Genomic DNA, 22538 nt, shown 5'->3' on the forward strand with positions numbered 1-22538 from the left:
ACATACAGCCCAGGAGACCTCATCTCTTGTAAGTAAAGTTAATACTTTAACTGAAACTATGGAAAATCTGAAAACTGATACTACAACTAAAATTGACTCGATTCAATCAGAAGTTGTGTCGCTGAAATCGGTTAATGCCGCTTTGATTAAAGATAAAACGGTGATATTGAGGAAAATTGAACAAATTGAAAACTTTAACAAACGCTTGAACCTAAGGATATTAACTTTTCCGGTAATAAATGGCCTGAGCTCGATGAAACTTTTTAGAAAATACTTGATTGAAAATTTACAATATTCCCCCACTTTGATACCTCCAGTTAACAAAATTTATTATATCCCTACGTCTAAAAATAAAGAGGGGGATACGAAACAAGCTCGATCTCAGACCAATCCTCAGACCAGCGATCAGGATTTACAAGATATCTCAGCACTATTGGAACAATCATTTTCAGATATATCTCAGCGACAAACTCTATTAATATCATTGGTCTTTGAACAAGATCTTAATGCTATTAGGAAACAATATTTTAAAAATGCTATGAAAAACTTTTGTGGATCAAGGGTTTGGATTTATCCAGACGTCACTAAGATGACTCAAGAAAAAAGGAAACTATTTCTTTTACTTAGAGAGGAAACCAGGGCAATTGGAGCTACTTTCTTGTTATCCTACCCATGCAAATGTATTGTGAAATATCAAAATGTGAAATATGTTTTCTTTGAGTCAGACCAACTCAAAAGTTTTTTGGATCAAAAAAAGCTCTCCAGTGTAACTCCAGTGAGAAGTACAATAGCTGATTAATATTTAAGATTGTGTAAAAGAGAAACGCCTTAATTATTTTGATATATTTCCTCTGATCTCCTTGTCTATGTTGGAACGCCCCCAATTATTGAGGTCTAAGGAAGAGAAAAAATATTTTTATGTTAATGATTTTGATAATCATATGTTTAAATGATTTTCTAACTCTGTGTTTCAAATACAAGATGTAAGGCTTGTTTATGTTAATAATTAATAAATAATAAATTTAAAAAAAAGAAAGTTTTTGTTAACCTAGTACAGAGTGCCAACCTTTTTTTTTTCCCCCACCTTTTCTCCCCCTCCCCCTCTTTGATATGAGGGATTCCCCCATGTCATTTATGCATTGCTTTAGTAGTAACTGTACATGGAATTCTCATACGCATGATAGATTTAAATCTCAGGTAAATATTTGAAATTTCGTGCAGTCAATACAAGAAGCTCCATATAATCATCAATTGTGTGGCTATTATCCTCATCTGCTCGCTGTTACATGGACAGTATATAAACCATATTCCCTGCTAACTATTAAACTGTGTCCTATATAGTCTTTAAACCTTTATTTAGTAAATCTATTGCGAACCTATGACTAAACAAACAGGTTTTCTAATAGCCAGTTTTTCATCAGTCTGTACCTTATATTGTATCTACCTGTATTCCAGCAGATTACATGCTGTTTGAGTACACATCAACCTTTGGCCTTATTAAGTTTGACAAGCAAAAATTGTCGGCCATATTGAACATGGTACACAACCCGCATCTTAGTGTTTTCACCTTCCACTTAAACCAACGCTCAAAGGAACTTTTATAACAAATTAGCAAGTGAACACTCCTTATAATGTTCCTTCCCCCCCCCCCCATCCCTTTATCTCCCCCATTACCCTTTCCCTCCTTGATTCCCATCGAATGTGTGTTTAAAAAAAAAAAAAATTAAGGTCATAAATATGTTTCTTTGACTGCTTCTCGGTTATAACGTGTTGAGTACAAGACTCCTTCCTCTTTGGGTTAATGTGTCTAACAATGGCCCCCAAAGCTTTAGAAAACGCGCCTTACGGCGGCATGAACCTTTAACCTCCCTTGCTTCCCATGTCATCAGTTGATGTGTCTGGTTTCGCCAATGCCAATAATCAGGAGGTTTATCTGAAGTCCAAGATTGTAATATGCATTTTCTTGCCACCAGACATAACTTTCGACATAGAAGTGTCTCATCTGCTGTTAAGCCCCGAAATGCACCTGGGCAGTCCAAAACCAATTGCAGAGGATTCTACGTGATATCAGTGAAGTCATAAAATTTACTATCTTCCGCCAATAGTTCTGAATCATTAAACATTCCCAAAATGCGTGGTAAAAAGTGTTCTCCACAAGATTACATTTCAAGCATTTTGGTGTAAGGATTCCTCCCATTCGGGACAATTGAGCTTGTGTGATATAGGCTCTGTGTAACACCCTGAATGCACATTCCCTGTAATTGGCTCCACTGATTAGTCGGGGAATACTTTTAATGTAGGCTTCAACATCCCAGTTAGATAAATCCGCTCCTGTATCTGCCTCCCACCACCGACGAAGCTGAATCAGCCCCACTCGCGGCGTCAGGGTCCACAATGACCTCTGAAGCCGCGAGATTGATGGGGCTTCATCAGAGATATCATCAAAAAAATTTCGGATTTTCTCCCCTAAATGAAGTTTTAGCGCCTCCCCATCCAAGGATTGAATATAATGCTTCATCTGACCATAGCTAAAAATGTGCCTCCAGTTTCCCTCTAGTGTGAGTTGTCCTAGGGATTTCAAACTTCCTTCTCCATCTAATATTGTTTCCAAACGTACAAGGCCTTTTTCCTCCCATTGTATAAAGACTGGGTTTTCCAACCCTGGTGGGAACATCGGATTTCCCCTTATAGACAACAGTTCTGATATACTCGGGTTACCCCCCAGCTTCTTTGCCAAGAATCTCCAAGCTGCTTGTAGAGGCAATAAAAGTATACAATGTCTCAACCTTTGTGGCAATGAAATGTTTTCTATATGTAGTAGGGTGACCAAGTCGTAGGGGCTAAAATAAGCTTTCTCCAACTCCAGAGGTCTACGTGTGTATGAAGAGAAAACCCAATCTCTCACCACCCGCATTAAACTAGCAAGGTTGTAATATTGCAAATTGGGGAGACCCAATCCTCCATGTTGCCAGGCTCCCAGCAAAAAGTGCATCTTGAGCTTAGCTTTCTTTCTTGCCCAACAGAACCGCCCCACTAATTGATAGAATTGTTTAATGTCTTTTTGAAGTAATTTCAACGGCAAAACCTGCAGGACATATAACCACCTGGGTAAAATTACCATTCGAATAAGGCTAACCCGACCTATCAACGCCAGGTTTCCAGCTGTTGCGCAGTTTGATTAAGCAACCGAGTGACATTCAACTTGAATATGTCCTCCATCTGAGCTGTCAGAAGAACTCCCAGATACCGAAACGAGCCTTCTGCCCATCTCAAAGGAAAATCTTCTTTCCAAAAAAATCGGGTAGTCATAGGAATAGCCAAAGCCTCTGATTTCTCTAGATTAAGCTTAAAACCGGAGTAATCTCCAAATTCTGCAAAAACTTCTAAAAGATCCGCAAGAGACTTACGAGGACTAGTAAGAGTCATTAATAAATCATCGGCGAATGCCGCGATTTTAAATTCCGCCTGTCCAATCGTTATTCCTCTAATGGTCCTACTTGAAATTACATCCCGGATTAAAGGATCTAGATAAAGAGCAAAGAGTAACGGTGACAGTGGGCACCCTTGTCTGGTTCCTCGACTAATCTCAAAACTCTCTGACCATGTTCCATTTACCAAGACCCGTGCTCGAGGAGAGGTATACAAGGTTTGGATTGCTTGCACAAACCAACCAGTAAATCCGTATTTAGTGAGGACAGAAAATAAAAAGGGCCATTCTACACGATCGAACGCCTTTTCAGCATCGAAACTGATCAATAATGCATGCTCCGCAGAGTTCCTTAACGTTTCCAATGCCATCAAGATACTACGCAAATTTTTAGTAACAGAACGGCCTTGAACAAAGCCCACCTGTGCTTCATGAACGAGATTTGGTAATACTCTTCCCAACCTGTTAGCCAGTATTTTTGCACACAATTTTACCTCGAAGTTTAACAGGGATATAGGTCGGTAGGAAGATAACAACATTCCATCTCTGTTCGGTTTAGGTAATACCACTATCTGGGCTAAATTGAGGCCGTCCAGCAGCTCTCCCTTTGCCACCCATTCATTAAATACCTTGGTCAGTGTGGGGATAATTCGATCGCCCATCAATTTATAAAATTCAGGTTTGAAGCCATCTGCCCCGGGTGTCTTTCCTAGTCTACTTTTGAGGCAGCTTGGGCAAAAGAAGTCATATTAATTGGTGTTTAAAACTTTGGTTCAGTCATGTAAAGTGCAGGAATGTTATCTGGGTTTAATTGCTCAAGAATGTCTAGCTTTTGTTAGACTAAGAGGTTAGAAAGGTCAGGGAGAAGTAATTATTTACCACATCTGAAGGCTATTGGGCATAGTGGATAATCTCGAGGGATCAACAAGCAAACAGTGTTAGAAGATAGTTTTAAAAAGATTAGGCTAATGTTGGTTAGAAGAAAATAGAGTAGATTTTAAATAATTCTAGATGAGTTAGATTTTGTCTTATAAGGAATTTTGATTTCTGTTTATTTTAGAATATGTTTTATTCTGTGTAATTAATAAGTTCTATTTCTATGTAGAATATCTTTTCAATTCAACTTTGTCTGACCTTTCAAGTGATATCTCTGCAAGTTTAAATAGATCATCTGGTTTGAATTATCCACAGTCCTAGCTAGGTGAAAAAGGTCAGGAAAAGTCAACTTTGTTTCTTGATGAATAGCTAAGTGTAGGAATGGTCCTGAAAGTAATAACAAACCATATCTGTATGCCATTAAGCAAAGATTGGTCCCTTGACCCCTTAATGAATGCCAGAGTCCAGTTAGTAGTTAGTATGAAGCTATGACTGGGATTATGTGAATAATACAGAGATAGCTGCCACATTGTCTAGTCTGAGAGGCCCAGGTCATAGGTCAGTTAGGAAATGTCTGGAACCTATGTAACTGATATTTTGAACATATGTGTAGAGGTGATTAGTTCAAGGCAGGGTAATCATCTATTCTTTACCATCTGGAAAGTAAGGGGGGCTAGAGGGGTTTAGGAATAGTATATAACTGAGAGCAGAAGCAGCTTACATCAGAAGAGAGAAGGAGAGAGAAGAAGAGAGAAGGAGAGAGCTAAGAAGGGAGAAGGAGAGAGCTAAGAAGAAGAGAAGGAGCTGAGACAGAAGCCATAAGATCCAGAGAGCTGAGAAAGAGAAGAAGAGACTTAGTGCTGATGTTCTACTTTGTTTGCTGGCAAATAAAGAAGATTTCTCTCTCATTCTGGTGTGTGCTGTTTGACTCCTGAAGTACCACAGATTCTGCTAACAATAGTGGTAATTCCTGCAACACTTTGACTGATTGCCCAAGCCACTTCGTCACAATTTATAGGGTCATTCAAATTTTGAATATTGAATTTCTGCTTGTGTTAACAGGGGGGCATCTATATTTTGTAAATACATATCGCTTTGCAGGCCCTGGCTGCCTCCTGCTCTATAAAGTTGTTTAAAATAACTGTGAAAGGCTTCCCTTATCTCCCCATCTGTATGCAGTACCTTCCCATCTGTATCTTTAACAGCCACTATATGCCTAGAAGCATACTGTGAGGCTATTACTTTAGCTAGCAGTTTACCCCCCTTACTGCCATGTTTATACAGCTGGAACCGATAATACACCTGTGATTTTACCGCCCTCTCGTGTATCAGGGAGTTCACCGCTGCTTGAACCGACATCAACTCTTTTCGCACCCCAGGGGACGGAGTCTTACCATATTGTTTTCTCAAACCTATTAATTGCTTTTCCAAGCGCAGTAGTTCTCGGTCTCGAGCTTTTTTATAGTGACTGACATAGCTAATAATTTCCCCTCTTAGGACTGCCTTTGCTGCTTCCCAGAATATCGCCGAATCTTCCACTGACCCTTCATTGAGATGTCTGTATTCTTCCCATTTAGCAATAAGAAAGTCCCGAAATTTAGAGTCTTTATAAAGATAACTGGGAAACGCCCAACCCCTATTTTTTTGCGCGGTATTATCTCCCACTTGCCACGTCATCCAAACTGCGGAGTGATCTGAGATCACACAGGGGCCAATAACAGCGTCAGTAATGTCTGTAAAAGTTTGACGTGACATCAGCAAATAATCACTCCTTGACTGGGTTTGATGGGCCCTAGACAGGTGAGTATATTCCCTTTCTGTCGGGTGTAATGTTCGCCAAACATCTATAAGGTCTAATGTATCACACATATCGGGCAGCCCTCTAGTGCTGATTGCCCCCTTTTTCAGATGTGGATGGGATTTATCAATTTGCGGGTCCCACGTCATATTAAAATCACCCCCCAGCATCATAGGGAGTGGCGCCATCTTAGTGAGGATTCGGAGTAGTCGTTTATAAAATTTAAGATCTAGCGTGTTTGGGGCATATATGCTACCTAAAATTATCTGCCGCCTAGCAATGGTAACATTACAGAAAATAAAGCGCCCTTCTGGATCTGACGCCACCCCTTTCCTAAGAAGAATAGCTACTCCTCCTTTATTGCCTACCGCAGATGAAGCAATACAGTCTCCCACCCACCATTTAGCTAACTTTGTGTGTTCCTGATCACTGAGATGTGTCTCCTGCAAAAGGGCCCCATCAGCTCCTATTCTTTGGAGGTACTGCAGGATTTTAGATCTTTTAATAGGTGAATGTATACCTCCCACGTTCCATGTTACTAGCTTAATCATCTTTCTTAAGAGAAGCAGTCAAGATCAACCAATAGTGAGTCATACTAATTGAGAGGTGCCATCCCAGCCTTTGGCACCCCCCTTTCTTACCAAGCATCTGTTTTAGTGGCAAAAATAAAAAATGCAGTCTGAAATACCAGTCACATTCAGCGTCATCATCCACACACATTCCCTTTGTCCTCGCAGTTTTCCTTTGTTTTCCTTCCTTTCCCTTAAACCTTCCCCTAATCCCTCCCCCCTCCCCCCTTTGCTTTCCCTTCTATACCCACCCGACATGTGCTTCCCCTTAGGAAACCGTCACTTTTTAACGCTTACCCTTCTACTCTTCTATCATACAGTTCTACATTCCCCTACACTCCCCAATGTCCTTTTATCTCCCCATAATTACAATTAAACTCTCTAGATTCCTTGTCTCCTTTCACCCTGCAGGATCTTCACCATAACATATTTTATTTTATACGTCTGGAATCCCCATCAATAACTCACCCACAGTGTTCCCAAAACAGAATTCTTAACAGTGTCCATAACATACTTGAACATTCATCAGTAACTTTAAAGATTTCTTCCTTGTTCCGGTAGCTGTTCAAGTTATCCTTAACTTGTTCTTCCCCAGATCACACGCTGTGTTGCCTGAAGTGTAGCTCTTTTAAGAAGTATTGAGATAAACTCTGTCAGATCTTTTTTAGTTCCTCGCTGGTTCATGCAGGCACTGTATCCGCTGATGTGGATGGCTCTAGCTGTTCCAGTCCGTCCACAAAATTTTTCGCTTCCTTTTCAGACGTGAAGGATCTCATTTTGCCCTGATGTGTTATTCTCAAGGTAGCAGGATATTGTAGGGTAAAACGAACTTTCAGATCAAAGAGTTTTGAGCCTACTGGTGAAAATGCCCTCCTTTTTGCTGCTATTCCCGCAGAATAATCTTGAAAACAGAGAACCTTTTTATTCTCATAAGTCAAGGAGTTAGTGGACCGTGCTGCTTGTAATATATGCTGCTTGTGCATGAAATTTAACACCCGGCATAGTATCACCCGTGGTTTAGCATTTTCCATCTGTCTTACCCCCAGCCGGTGGGCTCGCTCTATTCTTAGAGGGCCGAGTGCTGCAGGGAATTCAATGCTGTCTGTCAACCATTGTTCAAGGAATCTCTCCAACTGCCTTCCCCCCAGGGCTTCAGGCAGACCCACCAGACGGATATTATTCCTTCTGGAGCCATTCTCCAAATCTTCAAGCTTGGACTCCAGGTCAGACAGTTTTTTGTGCGAGTCCTGCTGAGTGTTTTCTACTCCCGCCATTCTTTCTTCCACCTCGCTAGTTTTATTCTGGAACGCTACACACTCTTTAGTTAAATCTTCTAATTTAGCTTTTAACTGTTCCAGCTTTTGATCAAGTTTTTGATCCAGCGGGGCAAGGCGCCGGTCTAGAAGTTCTTCCATTACCACTGTCAGCTCGGATGTAATCTCCGCTACCCAAGCCGACGATCCAGAGGAAGCTGTATCGGGAGGAGACGCCGCCATCTTGTACTCCGGCGTCGTTCCCCGTTGTCGTTCTTTCTGGGCCGATTTCGTTGCCATGATCGGGGTTCCCGCTGTTCCAGCTCACCGGGTACACTCGCGCAGTCTTCCTCTTTATTTTTTTTGCGGTATGGGGGAGATTGATTCTTTTGCAGACGCTAGAAAGAGCAGGCAGGCAGCGGAGAGAAGATCACTCACGTCCTCTCTCCACCATAGCGTCACGTGACCCCCCATTATGAAGTGTTTTAAGGGGACTCTGGCGACTGGTCTCAAAGGATGACCTCTCAGCCCTTCAGCTCCCTTTCCCTCATAATCAGAGCAACATTTTTACATTCCCATCCCTGCAGTCACAGGATGATATTATATGAGAATAAAAAGAGGAGAAACACTTGCTGATGAAAGGGAAGGAGAGGTTTAGTGAGGGCAAAGGTTCATATCTCACTTCCCCTACTGACACTCCTGCTGCTGGGCAAGACACGCCCACGGTCACGTGCTCCGGCACATGGAAATGCAAAGAAATTAGCACTTACCCACGAAAGCACCCTAAACACTGTTCTATAAGGACACATATATTGGAAGGGGTTGTCCACGTGGGCAGTGCAGGGGCAGGAGTCCCAGTTCCAGTCACATTTAGGGACCTGCCAGGACTACGGCTGGCATAGCTGCAGCTGCCTAAACATTAAGGCACATTGATATAGGTTTCCGCTAGTATTTCAATAACTACACCTGGATGCCCTGGTGTTACAAAATATGCTAACTGGAGGTGTGCTGTTATTGAATTACCAACCAATTTCGTAAGTGAAAAATAAGCACATGCTTTTGAAAAGGACAAACTCCATGAATGATGTTAACAGAGATATGAAGAGCCTGTGGGAGTCTCTGAAATTATAGGCCAATTGTGTGCAAGACCTGCAGAAACTGGGTAATTTTCTCTATTAAATAGTAGAAATGTATTTTGTATAAACAAATAATGTTGTTTTGTAACCTTCCTGTGTTTCAATAATTGTTTGGGGTTTTTTGGTCATACAAAGAGGAGAAAGGAATGACCTGCTTCGGTCCTATCCAGCTATGGAAAGGGTTGAAATTTCTGGCTATTTTCATGGTGTCACAGACCAGGGGGCCGAACCTGACTGATTCTCTCTAGAAACTGTTGAAAATCCTCCAAGAAATAGTGGGTGTGGAGGATAACCAACTCATTGGCACACACAGAAGTTTCAATCTTTGTGGAAAATCAAATGTTGAAAAGAGCAGTAACAAAGACTGATGATTCTTGTCATGATCTGCAACCTTCCTCTCTAACTAACACATGGAAACAGCAGTTAATGATGATTTCTTGTATTACTCTTATCATGTGTTGATCCTGGAGACAATTCTGCAGCTTCGCAGTGTCAAAAGCCCAGGAAAGGCCAATTAACACAGTATCACACTTTTGATTGGTCTCAGCAGCTACTTTGATACACTGTGTTACAGCCAGGACCTGAGCATTTTCAGCCTCGATGCAAGAACTGGAGGAAAATCTCTCTAGGAGGAAACTTGTAGGACACACAGGAAGCTCTTAGAAGTGCCTCAGTCCTGCCCTCACACTGTCATCCTAAGACAGAGAGCATGGCCAAGAGAAATCCTGATCATACCTGGAAGTTCAAGTGGAGGAGCTACAGAAAATATCACAAATTACTTTTAATAAATCAGATGCTGTTCCTCTTTTAAAAATGCAGACAAAGCAATTCTTACCTAGGGAGATCAGGGTCTCATAGTTCTCCTTCATCACCTCCCTGTAAAGCTCCTTCTGCCCTTCATCTAAATACTCCCACTCCTCCTGGGAGAAAGAGACAGCGATGTCCTCAAACGTCACCCGCATCTGAAACAAGACCCAGAAACTCACTCAGGGACGTGTGGAGTTGCTCAGAATGCATTCGATTTCAGCTAGTTTTATTCGTCTGTCATTTGGGGGATGATTTTAGAATACCGGTGACCTGTGCATATGTAAAACACCAAATTACACGTGTAAATCAGCAAACAAGGACTTTAGGAAAGGCGGCTACTTCTACATGGAAGTGGCAGGACAGGGATACGTTACAGAGACATGTTCTGGGTGTGGCTTGGGTGATTCCTCACAGTACATGAGGATTTTGTATTTTATAATGACAATACATATATACAGTGGAAAACTCCCACATTAGCATTATACCTGCATGTCGCCCTGAGGGATGCTGTTCTTTTTTTTGAACGTATGCTTTTGTAAAATGACTTTGTCTAATATGTGTCCCAGCAAATACACATTTGTTTTTATTTTACTTTGCTATATAGATCTATAGCTCTGTCGTGTTTTCAGAATATCCACAATAAATATGCATGAGACAGAAGGTCTCTGTTACAGGCAAATTTATTTCAAATCTCTCTCATGCACACGCATTGTGCTAATCCTGAAAATCTAACCCATAAAGAATCCCAAAGAGAAGCAAGATTCCATGCTATTGATTCCCAGGAACAAGCGGTGGCTTTCCCCAGGACTATCTCATAGTAACATACTAAATGACGGCAGAAAAAGACCTGCATGGTCCATCCAGTCTGCCCAACAAGACAAACTCATATGTGCTACTTTTTGTGTATACCCTACTTTGATTTGTACCTGTACTCTTCAGGGCACAGACCGTATAAGTCTGTCCAGCACTATCCCCGCCTCCCAACCACCAGCCCCGCCTCCCACCACTGGCTCTGGCACAGACCGTACAAGTCTGCCCAGCACTATCCTCGCCTCCCACCACCGGCTGGCTCTCCCACCCAATCTCGGCTAAGCTCCTTAGGATCCATTCCTTCTGAATAGGATTCCTTTATGTTTATCCCACGCGTGTTTGAATTCTGTTACCGTTTTCATTTCCACCACCTCCCGCGGGAGGGCATTCCAAGCATCCACTACTCTCTCTGTGAAAAAATACTTCCTGACATTTTTCTTGAGTCTGCCCCCCTTCAATCTCATTTCATGTCCTCTCGTTCTACTGCCTTCGCACCTCCGGAAAAGGTTCGTTTGCGGATTAATACTTTTCAAATATTTGAACGTCTGTATCATATCACCCATGTTTCTCCTTTCTTCCAGAGTACACATGTTCAGGTCATCAAGTCTCTCCTCATACGTCTTGTAACGCAAATCCCTTACCATTCTCGTAGCTTTTCTTTGCAGCGCTTCAATTCTTTTTACATCCTTCGCAAGGTACGGCCTCCAAAACTGAACACAATACTCTAGGTGGGGCCTCACCAACGACTTATACAGGGGCATCAACACCTCCTTTCTTCTGCTGGTCACACCTCTCTCTTTACAGCCTAACAACCTTCTAGCTATGGCCACCGCCTTGTCACACTGTTTCGTCGCCTTCAGATCCTCAGATACTATCACCTCAAGATCCCTCTCCCCGTCCGTACCTATCAGATTCTCCACGCCTAACACATACGTCTCCCGAGGGTTTCTATTCCCTAAGTGCATCACTTTGCATTTCTTCGCATTGAATTTTAATTGCCAAACCTTAGACCATTCTTCTAGCTTCCTCAGATCCTTTTTCATGTTTTCCACTCCCTCCTGGGTGTCCACTCTGTTGCAGATCTTAGTATCATCCGCAAATAGGCAAACTTTACCTTCTAACCCTTCGGCAATGTCACTCACAAATATATTGAACAGAATCGGTCCCAGCACCGATCCCTGAGGCACTCCACTACTCACCTTTCCCTCCTCCAAGCGAATTCCATTCACCACCACCCTCTGGCTTCTGTCCGTCAACCAGTTCCTAATCCAGTTCACCACTTCAGGTCCTATCTTCAGCCCTTCCAGTTTATCTAAGAGCCTCCTGTGGGGAATCGTGTCAAAAGCTTTGCTGAAATCTAAACAGATTACATCCATAGCTCGTCCCTGATTCAATTCTCCTGTCACCCAATCAAAGAACTCAATGAGATTCGTTTGGCACGATTTCCCTTTGTAAAACCATGTTGTCTCGGATCTTGCAACTTATTGGCTTCCAGGAAATTCACTATCCTTTCCTTCAGCATCGCTTCCATTACTTTTCCAATAATCGAAGTGAGGCTTACCCGCCTGTAGTTTCCAGCTTCTTCCCTATCACTACTCTTGTGAAAAGGGAACACCTCCGCCGTTCTCCAATCCTTCGGAACCTCTCCCGTCTGCAAGGATATGTTAAACAAATCTTTAAGAGGACCCGCCAGAACCACTCTGAGCTCCCTCAATATCCCATCCGGTCCCATGGCTTTATCCACCTTTAGCTTTTCAAGCTGTTCATACACACTCTCTTCCGTGAACGGTGCTCTATCCACTTCAATCTCATTTATACTTTTTGCAGTCCATCGTGGTCCTTCTCCAGGATTTTCTTCTGTGAAAACAGAACAAAAGTATCTATTTAGCAAATTTGCTTTTTCTTCATCATTATCCACATAGCGGTTCGCAGTATCTTTTAGTCTCACAATTCCCTTTTTAGTAATTCTCCATTCACTAATATACCTGAAGAAATTTTTGTCACCCCTTCTTACATTTCTAGCCATTTGTTCTTCCGCTTGCGCTTTCGCCAGATGTATCTCTCTCTTGGCTTCTTTCAGTTTCATCCTGTATTCCTCCTCGTGTTCCTTTTCTTGAGTTTTTGTGTATTTCTGGAACGCCAACTCTTTAGCCTTTATTTTCTCAGCCACTTGCTTGGAGAACCATATCGGTTTCCTTTTTCTCTTGCTTTTATTTACTTTCCTTACATAAAGGTTCGTGGCCTTATTTATAGCTTCTTTCAGCCTGGACCACTGTCCTTCCACTTCTTGTATTTTCTCCCAGTCCATCATCTCCTTCCTCAGGTATTCCCCCATTTTACTAAAGTCAGCATGCTTGAAATCCAGAACTTTGAGTTTTGAGTGGCCGCCCTCCACTTTAGCTGTTATATCAAACCAAACCGTTTGATGGTCACTGCTGCCCAGGTGGGCACCCACTCGGATATTTGACACGCTATCCCCATAGGACAGATAGGTGGAGATATACAACACTAAAATAACTGAATGACCGTACATACTAAATATCACCTACCTAATAGGGGTAAAAAGCAAAGTGAACCCCTAAAAGTAGTCCTACAACCACCTAAAAATACAAAATAAAATAAATAAATAAAATCTCACAATGCTTGGCCTCAATTGCCGTCTTTTACGCACATTCAATGATCTAAAAATATTGAAATTAATATTCACTTTGTTAAAAAGTGAGAATCAGTGGGTTTCCATGTTCTAATAGCAACTCAAATCAATAGAAATCAATACAAAAGTACCTAAAAACATCATACTGTTCTGTGACAATCACATATATCCTGATGATGATATCATTAAAAAGAACTCCACAGTGGCCATGAAAAAAACTTATTACAACTCACAGGCAATCCAGCACTCATTACTGTTGTTTGAATGTACAAACATCAATTGAAACTGTGCTGTTGCAACGCACCAAACGTGCTTACCCTGACCTTATTAAGCCCAGATATCCTAACTGCTGTTACAATCTGAAGCCACACAGTTAACCAAGACAAACGACTTGGGATTTTTTTTTTTTTTTTGGGGGGGGGGGGGGGAGTCATATAAATATTAAACAAAGCAGGGACAAGGCATAACCTTGTGTTTAAGAGGAGTTCCACAGGGTTATGCCTTGTCCCTGCTTTGTTTAATATTTATATGACTCCCCCCCCCCCAAAAAAAAAAAAAAAAACCAGAAACAGATCTTGACACCCCCTCCACTTTGAACCAAAAAAATCCCGCTCTGACAAAAAAAAAGAGGCAAACCAGTCATAGCCCAAACCCCCTATACCCAACATAAGCCACCTCTTCAAATGAATATTGCCATCAACAGAATCAAAAGCAGACGACACATCTAAAGAAATCAAACAATAACTTTGGTTCTGATCTATCCCTCTCCGCAATGAATCCAAAATCGAGATCAGCAAAGTCGCTACCCTACTGGTTTTCTAAACCCATATTGAAACCTGTTCAAACAAAACTTTCTTCCACAAATGCCTCAAGTTGCGTTAAAACAACCTTCCCTTGTGTCAAGGGATCGAGGTGGGGGGGCGGGGGGTCCAAGTTCTTGAGTTGAAATGGGTTGAATTTGATGAGGAAGGGATGCAGGAAATAACCCGGGGTGTCTCGATGATTTCGCCACAAGTTGTCGCTCCCTTACCTAACAGAACCATCTTCTCCATCAAGTAATCCGCCTTTGCCATGGCATCCGGTCCCCTTTTCACGCGCTTATCTTCATAACCATTAATCAAATATTTCACAGTATGATACAACTCCTGTGGCCTATTCAACGCCTTCCAAACCCAATTATGAAAGTCATCATTTTTCAACCGCTCGCATAAATCAAGATATTCTAACAAGCTTTAGGCTTCTAGATTTATGGTCCAGGCAGAGGATCTGCTTGAGCACCCCCAATATTGAGAAAATTGCTTGTATGTGTCCAGAGAGGGGTTATTTCCATTGGGCTTAATGTCAAGACTCTCAAGGCTTGCTCAGGGCCGCCGAGAGGGGGAGACAGGGGGGGGACAAAATTCCCGGGGCCCGGCGCCGCAATCCCACCCGCCACCGGGCCCCTTCCACCCGAACCCCTGCCAGCAGAAGTGCTGTCTTCTGACTCCGGCATGTGCGGCCCAAACGGACGCTCTCCTATCAGCTGATCTTCGCTGTCCTCTGCAGGGCTTCTGTGCATCTGACGTCCTGCATGTGCAGGGGTTCGGGTGGAAGGGGCCCGGCCCGGTGGCGGAGGTGGGTGGGACTGTGGCGCCGAGTCCCCCTCAGGGGGGGGCAGCAGTGGGGGCGGGGCCGGGGGCGGCCTTGTCCCGGGCCCGGCCCAGTCTCTGGGCCTGGGCTTGTTACTGTAAAGTCTTGATATCTTGGAGTATAACCTTGGCACACCAGAACACACCTGAAGTCTCTATTCTTTATTGAATAAATCACAGATAATTTACTCAGTCAGAAGTATTGCTCCAGGGCACAGAGACTCCATAATCCTGAGAGCTGTTTCAGTGGTTGGAGGTGGAGATTTGAAGAGAGGCAGCTTTATTGCAGAGGTGAGAAATAGTTGAGCACATAGAAGTGGCTCAAAGCTGGGTGACTGGAGTGTGCAATATCTTATTAGGAAGATATATTCAAGGTAAAAAAACAAGTTCGTTCCAGGGAGCTTGAAGCAGGACAAGTGCTGGTCTGAAGCAAGATGGAGAATGCCTCATGGTGAGGGGTAAAGGAGAGGCTAAGAAGGGCTCACACAGGCCCAGGGTGGAGGGGGTAAATAGACCAATGGGGACAGAGCCTGCCATCAGGAAGCAAGGGGTGATCATAAATACATAAGTACATAAGTAATGCCAAACTGGGAAAAGACCAAAGGTCCATCAAGCCCAGCATCCTGTCCCTGACAGTGGCCAATCCAGGTCAAGGGCACCTGGCAAGCTACCCAAAGGTACTAACATTTTATACATGTTATTCCCAAAATTGTGGATTTTTCCCAAGTCCATTTAGTAGCGGTCTATGGACTTGTCGTTTAGGAAACCGTCTAACCCCTTTTTAAACTCTGCCAAGCTAACCGCCTTCACAACGTTCTCCGGCAACGAATTCCAGAGTTTAATTATGCGTTGGGTGAAGAAATATTTTCTCCGATTTGTTTTAAATTTACTACACTGTAGTTTCATCGCATGCCCCCTAGTCCTAGTATTTTTGGAAAGCATGAACGGACGCTTCACATCCACCTGTTCCACTCCACTCATTATTTTATATACCTCTGTCATGTCTCCCCTCAGCCGTCTCTTCTCCAAGCTGAAAAGCCCTACCCTCCTTAGTCTTTCTTCATAGGGAAGTCATCCCATCCTCGCTATCATTTTTGTCGCCCTTCGCTGCACCTTTTCCAGTTCAACTATATCTTTCTTGAGATGCAGCGACCAGAATTGAACACAATACTCAAGGTGCGGTCGCACCAAGTAGCAATACAACGGCATTATAACATCCTCACACTTGTTCTCCATACCTTTCCTAATAATCCCCAACATTCTATTCGCTTTCCTAGCTGCAGCAGCACACTGAGCAGAAGGTTTCAGTGTATTATCAACGACGACACCCAGATCCCTTTCTTGGTCCGTAACTCCTAACATGGAACCTTGCATGACGTAGATATAATTCGGGTTCCTTTTTCCCCACATGCATCACCTTGCACTTGTTCACATTAAACGTCACCTGCCATTTAGCTGCCCAGTCTCCCAGTCTCGTAAGGTCCTTCTGTAATTTTTCACAATCCTGTCGCGAGTTAACGACTTTGAATAACTTTGTGTCATCAGCAAATGTAATTACCTCGCTAGTTACTCCCATCTCTAAATCATTTATAAATATATTAAAAAGCAGCGGTCCTAGCACTGACCCCTGAGGAACCCCACTAACTACCCTTCTCCACTGTGAATACTGCCCATTTAACCCCACTCTCTGTTTCCTATCCTTCAACCAGTTTTTAATCCACAATAGGACATTTCCTCCTATCCCATGACCCTCCAATTTCCTTTGTAGCCTTTCATGAGGTACCTTGTCAAACGCCCTTTGAAAATCCAGATACACAATATCAACTGGCTCCCCTTTGTCCACATGTTTGTTTACTCCTTCAAAGAATTGAAGTAAATTGGTCAGGCAATTGGAGGGAAAGGTCATGCCTGGCTGACCTCTTAGGACAGAGATAGTAAGAATGACCAGGAAATGAGAGCAGGTAGACAAAGGAGCCAAGCTTGGCTGAGAAAGAGAGATCTGGTCAGCAGCATAAACCAATAGTAACAATTCTTATTCAGACAGGCGAGTGGCTGCATCGCCTGTGAACTACATTACACACAATGCATTGGTCACGTATCTTTGCAGTGGGAATTGCAGCAGTGAAAGTCCTTAGAAATGAGAATAACATTTTAGGATCATATTATAAACTAGTGTGAGGCTCTCAGAGGACAGAACACTTAACACCCCCAATAATTTTGAAAAGTTGACTCCTATGGGCCCAGGTGCTGCTTTTTTTGGGCGTGGGGGCTTTTTTTTACTGAGTTCAATCAGCACCTCCAATCTTTTTCAAATAGTGGGTCTTAGGGTCCCTGAGGTCTCAGAAAGGAAAATGGGACTTGATATACCGCCCTTCTGTGTTTTTTTTGCAACTACATTCAAAGCGGTTCACATCCCAACATAACACAATCAAACCCACCAACATAACCACCCCAGATCACACCCTCCCTATCTCAGGCAGACTGAAAATTCTCAGAGTTACAATCGACCAAAATCTCACACTGGAGAGCCAAGTGAAAGCCACAACAAAGAAAATGTTTAACTCAATGTGGAAGCTCAAACGAGTGAAACGTTTCTTCCCATGGTACTAAGCCCTCTAGATTACTACAACGGAATCTATGCGGGGATGTAAAGAACAAATCACAAAAAAAAAACTCCAAACTACTCAAAACACAGCAGCCAGGCTTATATTAGGAAAAACAAGATTCGAAAGCGCCAACCCTTTACGAGAAAAACTACACTGGCTCCCAATCAAAGAACGTATTGTGTTCAAAATCTGCACCCTGGTTCACAAGATCATCTACGGCAATGCCCCAGGATACATGATAGACCTCATTGACCTACCAACCAGAAACACAACAAAATCAACACAATCATACCTAAATCTCCACTACCCAAGCTGCAAAAGACTTAAAAACAACACAACTATGGAACGCGCTTCCGACCGCTGTGAAAACAACATACGACCACCTAATCTTCCGGAAACTCCTAAACACTTACCTGTTCAAAAAGGCATACTCAAACAACTCAACCTAAATGCCTAATCCCGCAACACAATCAATATAAATGTTCATATTGGACATAACCTACTCTTCCCCTTGACCCCCAATATGTCTATCAATTCTGATCATTAGTCTGTCATAACCTCACTTTACATAAGTACATAAGTACATAAGTAGTGCCATACTGGGAAAGACCAAAGGTCCATCTAGCCCAGCATCCTGTCACCGACAGTGGCCAATCCAGGTCAAGGGCACCTGGCACGCTCCCCAAACGTAAAAACATTCCAGACAAGTTATACCTAAAAATGCGGAATTTTTCCAAGTCCATTTAATAGCGGTCTATGGACTTGTCCTTTAGGAATCTATCTAACCCCTTTTTAAACTCCGTCAAGCTAACCGCCCGTACCACGTTCTCCGGCAACGAATTCCAGAGTCTAATTACACGTTGGGTGAAGAAAAATTTTCTCCGATTCGTTTTAAATTTACCACACTGTAGCTTCAACTCATGCCCTCTAGTCCTAGTATTTTTGGATAGCGTGAACAGTCGCTTCACATCCACCCGATCCATTCCACTCATTATTTTATACACTTCTATCATATCTCCCCTCAGCCGTCTCTTCTCCAAGCTAAAAAGCCCTAGCCTTCTCAGCCTCTCTTCATAGGAAAGTCGTCCCATCCCCACTATCATTTTCGTCGCCCTTCGCTGTACCTTTTCCAATTCTACTATATCTTTTTTGAGATACGGAGACCAGTACTGAACACAATACTCCAGGTGCGGTCGCACCATGGAGCGATACAACGGCATTATAACATCCGCACACCTGGACTCCATACCCTTCCTAATAACACCCAACATTCTATTCGCTTTCCTAGCCGCAGCAGCACACTGAGCAGAAGGTTTCAGCGTATCATCGACGACGACACCCAGATCCCTTTCTTGATCCGTAACTCCTAACGCGGAACCTTGCAAGACGTAGCTATAATTCGGGTTCCTCTTACCCACATGCATCACTTTGCACTTGTCAACATTGAACTTCATCTGCCACTTGCACGCCCAATCTCCCAGTCTCGCAAGGTCCTCCTGTAATCGTTCACATTCCTCCTGCGACTTGACGACCCTGAATAATTTTGTGTCATCGGCGAATTTAATTACCTCACTAGTTATTCCCATCTCTAGGTCATTTATAAATACATTAAAAAGTAACGGACCCAGCACAGACCCCTGCGGGACCCCACTAACTACCCTCCTCCACTGAGAATACTGTCCACGCAATCCTACTCTCTGCTTCCTATCTTTCAACCAGTTCTTAATCCATAATAATACCCTACCTCCGATTCCATGACTCTGCAATTTCTTCAGGAGTCTTTCGTGCGGCACTTTGTCAAACGCCTTCTGAAAATCCAGATATACAATATCAACCGGCTCCCCATTGTCCACATGTTTGCTTACCCCCTCAAAAAAATGCATTAGATTGGTGAGGCAAGACTTCCCTTCACTAAATCCGTGCTGACTTTGTCTCATCAGTCCATGTTTTTGTATATGCTCTGCAATTTTATTCTTAATAATAGCCTCCACCATCTTGCCCGGCACCGACGTCAGACTCACCGGTCTATAATTTCCCGGATCTCCTCTGGAACCCTTCTTAAAAATCGGAGTAACATTGGCGCCCCTCCAGTCTTCCGGTACTACACTCGATTTTAGGGACAGATTGCATATTTCTAACAGTAGCTCCGCAAGTTCATTTTTTAGTTCTATTAATACTCTGGGATGAATACCATCAGGTCCCGGTGATTTACTACTCTTCAGCTTGCTGAACTGACCCATTACATCCTCCAAGGTTACAGAGAATTCGTTTAGTTTCTCCGACTCCCCCGCTTCAAATATTCTTTCCGGCACCGGTGTCCCCCCCAAATCCTCCTCGGTGAAGACCGAAGCAAAGAATTCATTTAATTTCTCCGCTACGGCTTTGTCCTCCCTGATCGCCCCTTTAACACCATTTTCGTCCAGTGGCCCAACCGACTCTTTGGCCGGTTTCCTGCTTTTAATGTATCTAAAAAAATGTTTACTATGTATTTTTGCTTCCAACGCTAATTTCTTCTCAAAGTCCTTTTTTGCCCTCCTTATCTCCGCTTTGCATTTGGCTTGGCATTCCTTATGATCTATCCTGTTACTTTCAGTTGGTTCTCTTCTCCACTTTCTGAAGGATTGTTTTTTGGCTCTAATGACTTCCTTTATCTTACTGTTTAGCCACGCCGGCTGACGTTTAGTCTTTTTTCCCTTTTTTCTAATACGTGGAATATATTTGTCCTGAACCTCCAGGATGGTGTTTTTAAACAGCATCCACGCCTGACGCAAGTTTTTTACTCTGCGAGCTGCTCCTTTCAGTCTTTTTTTCACCATTTTTCTCATTTTGTCGTAATCACCTTTTCTATAGTTAAACGCTAGCGTACTTGATTTCCTAGTTTCACTTCCTTCAATGCCAATATCAAAACCGATCATATTATGATCACTGTTGTCAAGCGGCCCTCGTACCGTTACCCCCTGCACTAGATCATGAGCACCACTAAGGACTAAGTCTAGTATTTTTCCTTCTCTTGTCGGCTCCTGAACTAGCTGTTCCATGAAGCTGTCCTTGATTTCATCAAGAAATCTTATGTCCCTTGCGTGTACAGATGTTACATTAACCCAGTCTATATGCGGGTAATTGAAATCCCCCATTATTATTGTGTTGCCCAGTTTGTTTGCGTCCCTGATTTCCTTTAACATTTCCGCATCCGTCTGTTCGTCCTGGCCAGGCGGACGGTAGTACACTCCTATCACTATCCTTTTCCCCTTTGCACATGGAATTTCAATCCACAGTGATTCCAAGGAGTGTTTTGTTTCCTGCAGAATTTTCAATCTATTTGATTCAAGGCTCTCGTTAATATACAATGCTACCCCTCCACCAATCCGATTCACCCTATCACTACGATATAATTTGTACCCCGGTATGACAGTGTCCCACTGGTTATCCTCCTTCCACCAGGTCTCAGAGATGCCTATTATATCTAATTTTTCATTTAGTGCAATATATTCTAACTCCCCCATCTTATTTCTTAGGCTCCTGGCATTCGCATATAGACATTTCAAACTATGTTTGTTGTTCCTAAGTACATCATGCTTAGTACTTGACAGTATTAATTGGCAATCTTTTGTCTGATTTTTATTGTTATTTAAGGATACCCGATCTACTACAATCTCTTTTGCAACCTCACTATCAGGATACTCTATCTTCCCTGTTATGGTGATATCTTTGAAAGATACCTTATCCCGAACCATGCTCTTTTGAGCGACTGTCGGCCTTCCCCCCATTTCTAGTTTAAAAGCTGCTCTATCTCCTTCTTAAACGCCGATGCCAGCAGCCTGGTCCCACTCTGGTTAAGATGGAGCCCATCCTTTCGGAATAGGCTCCCCCTTCCCCAGAATGTTGCCCAGTTCCTAACAAATCTAAAGCCCTCCTCCCTGCACCATCGTCTCATCCACGCATTGAGACTCTGGAGCTCTGCCTGTCTCTTGGGCCCTGCGCGTGGCACAGGTAGCATTTCAGAAAATGCTACCCTGGAGGATCTGGATTTCAGCTTTCTACCTAAGAGCCTAAATTTTGCTTCCAGAACCTCTCTCCCACATTTTCCTATGTCATTAGTACCCACATGTACCAAGACAGCCGTCTCCTCCCCAGCACTATATAAAATCCTATCTAGGTGACGCGTGAGGTCCGCCACCTTCGCACCAGGCAGGCAAGTCACCAGGCGATCCTCACGTCCACCAGCCACCCAGCTATCTATATGCCTAATGATCGAATCACCAAGTACAACAGCTGTCCTAACCTTTCCCTCCCGGGCAATATTTGGAGATATATCCTCGGTGCGAAAGGATAGTACATCCCCTGGTGGGCAGGTCCTGGCTACAGGAGTACTTCCTACTTCACCAGGGTGATGCTCTCCTTCTAGGAGACCTCCCTCCTCCAAGGTAGCACAGGGGCTACCTGACTGGAGGTGGGACTTCTCTACAACATCCCTGTAGGTCTCCTCTATGTACCTCTCTGTCTCCCTCAGCTCCATCAAGTCTGCTACTCTAGCCTCAAGAGAACGGACACGTTCTCTGAGAGCTAGGAGCTCTTTGCATCGGGCACACACATATGACACCTCACCAATTGGGAGATAATCATACATGTGACACTCAATGCAAAAGACTGGATAGCACCCCTCTCGCTGCTGGACTGCTGACTCCATCTTAGTGTTTTTTGAGTTTTTCCGTAATTTAAAACTTGCTAAAGTATTAAGGATATCAGCCTATCACTAACTTACAGTTCCTCCTTTAAACCCCAATCTTCAAGTTCCGAAAGCACAAGCAAAATTTGTTCACTTACCAGAGAAATATCCTCTTCTCCCAGAGGCCCCGAGTGGATCGGAACGGACCTGGGAGTCACTCCGGTGAAGGCTCCGAGGATATGCAGATGAGCTGCAAGTCCTCCACGGCACCTGAAAAGGCAACCGGTGGGACAGCTGGGCACCTCTCAA

The 22538-nt window shown here is 43.2% G+C and overlaps 1 protein-coding gene across 3 annotated transcripts in view; it reads right to left on the reverse strand.

The window, feature by feature from the left end:
- Positions 1–22538, reverse strand: part of LOC115463418 (oocyte zinc finger protein XlCOF6-like) — a 1170818-nt gene that overhangs the window by 743635 nt on the left and 404645 nt on the right. The gene's annotated exons all lie outside the window — the stretch shown is intronic.

This window comes from Microcaecilia unicolor, chromosome 1 (genome assembly GCF_901765095.1).
Source record: "Microcaecilia unicolor chromosome 1, aMicUni1.1, whole genome shotgun sequence".
Classification (NCBI taxonomy): domain Eukaryota; kingdom Metazoa; phylum Chordata; class Amphibia; order Gymnophiona; family Siphonopidae; genus Microcaecilia; species Microcaecilia unicolor.